The sequence below is a fragment of the Pituophis catenifer genome, unplaced genomic scaffold (assembly GCF_029215685.1).
Source record: "Pituophis catenifer annectens isolate HBS135680 unplaced genomic scaffold, rPitCat1.0.hap2 SCAF_40, whole genome shotgun sequence".
In the NCBI taxonomy this organism is placed as follows: domain Eukaryota; kingdom Metazoa; phylum Chordata; class Lepidosauria; order Squamata; family Colubridae; genus Pituophis; species Pituophis catenifer.
This window is the reverse complement of record NW_027256920.1, coordinates 260,001-265,000: the sequence shown is the minus strand read 5'-3', so window position 1 is coordinate 265,000 and position 5,000 is coordinate 260,001.

Sequence of the window (5,000 nt, the reverse complement as noted above, 5' to 3'; positions counted from 1 at the left end):
GGTGGATCGTCGTTTTAGTTTTAAAACGATCATAAAAGCGGAATACGTTTTGAAAGTCGACGAGTCCGGTGTGTGGAGACCGGAATTGGGCAAGCTGTGCTCTCGTCTTCTGGGGGTGACATTTCTCCCTGAGCGCTGCTGGCATTAGAAAGACCATTCGAAGAAGGGTGAGGGTCGGGGTCGGGGAAGCGAGCGTCAGGTCTCGCCGCCCCGATTTTCCCAACCAAGAAAGCAGGACGCTTGAAACTGCGATGGGAGCTTGGATCGGAAGGCAAGAGATCTAGGCAAGAACGGAAGCTTTCAACTTCAAACCAGCTATGTAAAGCAACCCCTCGCACGCGACATCCATCGTGGCAGGGAAACAGAAACAGAGACGCCGGTCCGGCCGAGGCTGCCCGAGCGGCCCGGTAGACCGGGCCGTCTGTCCGTCTTTAAGTCGAAAGACGACTTTAAATCTAAAAACGGTTTTAAGTCGAAAGTGTGGGTTAGGGTTAGGGTTAGGGTTAGGGAAAAAAGTTATAGGGTTAGGGTTGGGGTTAGAGAAAACAGTTGTAGGGTTAGGGTTGGGGTTAGGGTTAGGGTTAGGGTTAGGGAGAAAAGTTGTAGGGTTAGGGTTAGGGTTAGGGTTAGGGTTAGGGTTGGGGTTGGGGTTAGGGTTAGGGTTAGGGTTAGGGTTAGAGAAACAAGTTGTAGAGTTAGGGTTAGGGTTAGGGTTAGGGTTAGGGTTAGGGTTAGGGTTAGGGTTAGGGAGAAAAGTTGGGTTAGGGTTAGGGTTAGGGTTAGGGTTAGGGTTAGGGTTAGGGTTAGGGTTAGGGAGAAAAGTTGGGTTAGGGTTAGGGTTAGGGTTAGGGTTAGGGTTAGGGTTAGGGTTAGGGTTAGGGTTAGGGAGAAAAGTTGTAGGGTTAGGGTTAGGGTTAGGGTTAGGGTTAGGGTTAGGGTTAGGGTTAGGGTTAGGGTTAGGGAGAAAAGTTGTAGGGTTAGGGTTAGGTTCAGGTTCAGGCTCAGGGTTATCATTCTGGAAATGATATTAGCAGAAGCAATGGAAGAAAGCAAAGAGAGGGAGGGAGGGATAGATATTAAACGGGATGGACGAAACGTAGGGAGCGCACACAAGACACGCGATGAGAAACCACCCGCCCAGAGAAATTCATCTCCGATTTACCGAGAAGACAGGGAGAGCAGAGAGATCGCAATGGATGGGAAACACGACGGGAAAGCACAAAATATCGGCGAGCTGGCGAGAGCAAAGATATCGAGTAGATTCAAGAGAGAAAGCGGAATTATTTGATAAACAACGTAGAGATGACCAAGAACAGGAAAGATGGAGAGATGAAAGTGGGGACGGACGACGGGAGGAGAAGAAAGAACAGCCAAAAGAGAGCCAAGTAAGAGAACAAGACGAGAAAGCGTCGAGAGAAGGAGCAGAAGAAGTTGAAGAAAGAACAAAGGGACCTAAGAACGACTTGCTCCACAAAGCAAATAGGTCAGCAAGAAATAAGAATAATTTCCTTGACTAGAAATGGACTGGATTCGGCCATTCGGCAAGAGGAAGGAAAATATGGAATAAATGAGGGAAGTTAAGATGAGAAATGAAAGGCCTACGAGAGGTTCCTCTGGGAAAACTACACCCAAAACTTTGGAGGAAGGAAGATGGCAGAAATTGTAACAAACTTTTCACTTGAAGTCAAGCTTTTCACGTCAAACCAGCTCTTTCAATCAACCCCTCGCAGCCATCCTGGCAGGGAAGCAGAAAACGGAAACACTCCGGTCCGGCCGAGGCCCGGGTAAACCGGTCCCGCCCGAGCGTCCCGGTAGACCGGGACGGCTGCCCGTCACGGACACCCCAGGGCCCCGGCGCGGGCACCGAGGCGACGGCGGAGGTCCCCGACCGAGGCCCGGGGCCCCCGCGCCGGGATCCCGTACATCCATCAAGGCGGGGAAACAGAAACACTCTAGGCCGGCCGAGGCCCGGGTAAACCGGACCCGCCCGAGGCCGTCCCGGTAGACCGGGACGACTGCCCGGCGCGGACACCCCCGGGGGCCGGCGTGGGCACCGAGGGGACGGCGGAGGTCCCCGACCGAGGCCCGCGGCGCCGGAGCCGGGATCCCGTGCATCCATCGTGGCGGGGGAAACAGAAAGGCTGATCCGGCCGGGGCCCCGGTAAGCCGGACCCGCCCGAGGCCGTCCCGGTAGACCCGGCCCTCTCCCCGTCTCGGGCACCCCAGGGGTCCGGCGTGGGCACCGAGGCGACGGCGGAGGTCCCCGACCGAGGCCCGCGGACCCGGAGCCGGGATCCCGTGCATCCATCGTGGCGGGGGAAACAGAAAGGCTGATCCGGCCGGGGCCCCGGTAGACCGGGAAGACTGCCCGGCGCGGACACCCCCGGGGTCCGGCGTGGGCACCGAGGCGACGGCGGAGGTCCCCGACCGAGGCCCGCGGCGCCGGAGCCGGGATCCCGTGCATCCATCGTGGCGGGGGAAACAGAAAGGCTGATCCGGCCGGGGCCCCGGTAGACCGGGACGACTGCCCGTCGCGGGCACCCCCGGGGTCCGGCGGGGGCACCGAGGCGACGGCGGAGGTCCCCGACCGAGGCCCGCGGACCCGGAGCCGGGATCCCGTGCATCCATCGTGGCGGGGGAAACAGAAAGGCTGATCCGGCCGGGGCCCCGGTAGACCGGGAAGACTGCCCGGCGCGGACACCCCCGGGGTCCGGCGTGGGCACCGAGGCGAAGGCGGAGGTCCCCGACCGAGGTCCGCGGCGCCGGAGCCGGGATCCCGTGCATCCATCGTGGCGTGGGAAACAGAAAGGCTGATCCGGCCGGGGCCCCGGTAGACCGGGACGACTGCCCGTCGCGGGCACCCCCGGGGTCCGGCGGGGGCACCGAGGCGACGGCGGAGGTCCCCGACCGAGGCCCGCGGACCCGGAGCCGGGATCCCGTGCATCCATCGTGGCGGGGGAAACAGAAAGGCTGATCCGGCCGGGGCCCCGGTAGACCGGGAAGACTGCCCGGCGCGGACACCCCCGGGGTCCGGCGTGGGCACCGAGGCGAAGGCGGAGGTCCCCGACCGAGGCCCGCGGCGCCGGAGCCGGGATCCCGTGCATCCATCGTGGCGGGGGAAACAGAAAGGCTGATCCGGCCGGGGCCCCGGTAGACCGGGACGACTGCCCGTCGCGGGCACCCCCGGGGTCCGGCGGGGGCACCGAGGCGACAGCGGAGGTCCCCGACCGAGGCCCGCGGACCCGGAGCCGGGATCCCGTGCATCCATCGTGGCGGGGGAAACAGAAAGGCTGATCCGGCCGGGGCCCCGGTAGACCGGGAAGACTGCCCGGCGCGGACACCCCCGGGGTCCGGCGTGGGCACCGAGGCGAAGGCGGAGGTCCCCGACCGAGGTCCGCGGCGCCGGAGCCGGGATCCCGTGCATCCATCGTGGCGGGGGAAACAGAAAGGCTGATCCGGCCGGGGCCCCGGTAGACCGGGACGACTGCCCGTCGCGGGCACCCCCGGGGTCCGGCGGGGGCACCGAGGCGACGGCGGAGGTCCCCGACCGAGGCCCGCGGACCCGGAGCCGGGATCCCGTGCATCCATCGTGGCGGGGGAAACAGAAAGGCTGATCCGGCCGGGGCCCCGGTAGACCGGGAAGACTGCCCGGCGCGGACACCCCCGGGGTCCGGCGTGGGCACCGAGGCGAAGGCGGAGGTCCCCGACCGAGGCCCGCGGCGCCGGAGCCGGGATCCCGTGCATCCATCGTGGCGGGGGAAACAGAAAGGCTGATCCGGCCGGGGCCCCGGTAGACCGGGACGACTGCCCGTCGCGGGCACCCCCGGGGTCCGGCGGGGGCACCGAGGCGACGGCGGAGGTCCCCGACCGAGGCCCGCGGACCCGGAGCCGGGATCCCGTGCATCCATCGTGGCGGGGGAAACAGAAAGGCTGATCCGGCCGGGGCCCCGGTAGACCGGGAAGACTGCCCGGCGCGGACACCCCCGGGGTCCGGCGTGGGCACCGAGGCGAAGGCGGAGGTCCCCGACCGAGGCCCGCGGCGCCGGAGCCAGGATCCCGTGCATCCATCGTGGCGGGGGAAACAGAAAGGCTGATCCGGCCGGGGCCCCGGTAGACCGGGAAGACTGCCCGGCGCGGACACCCCCGGGGTCCGGCGTGGGCACCGAGGCGAAGGCGGAGGTCCCCGACCGAGGCCCGCGGCGCCGGAGCCGGGATCCCGTGCATCCATCGTGGCGGGGGAAACAGAAAGGCTGATCCGGCCGGGGCCCCGGTAGACCGGGACGACTGCCCGTCGCGGGCACCCCCGGGGTCCGGCGGGGGCACCGAGGCGACGGCGGAGGTCCCCGACCGAGGCCCGCGGCCCCGGATCCGGGATCCCGTGCATCCATCGTGGCGGGGGAAACAGAAAGGCTGATCCGGCCGGGGCCCCGGTAAGCCGGACCCGCCCGAGGCCGTCCCGGTAGACCCGGCCGTCTCCCCGTCGCGGGCACCCCCGGGGTCCGGCGTGGGCACCGAGGCGACGGCGGAGGTCGCCGACCGAGGCCCGCGGCCCCGGAGCCGGGATCCCGTGCATCCATCGTGGCGTGGGAAAGAGAAAGGCTGATCCGGCCGGGGCCCGGGTAGACCGGGACGACTGCCCGTCGCGGACACCCCCGGGGTCCGGCGGGGGCACCGAGGCGACGGCGGAGGTCCCCGACCGAGTCCCGCGGCCCCGGAGCCGGGATCCCCTTCCGCCCCGCCGGGGTCGCCGGGCCCCTGAGCGGTGGACCGGCGGCTTTCCCTGGCCGGGGCCCGCCTGCGCCAAAGTGGAGCCTTCCCACCCCGGTCTACTCCGAAGGGTGCGAGGGGACAGAGTCGGCGGGCCCGGCCGGCGTCGGCATCCGGGGCTCCCGCCGTTTCCCGGCCGCCGAGGCCCGGAAGCCCCACGTCGACGGGGATCCCAAGGCCGGGTCCGCCAGGTGCGCGGAGATTTCTGGCGACTGGGTTTTCAGAACTCTTAG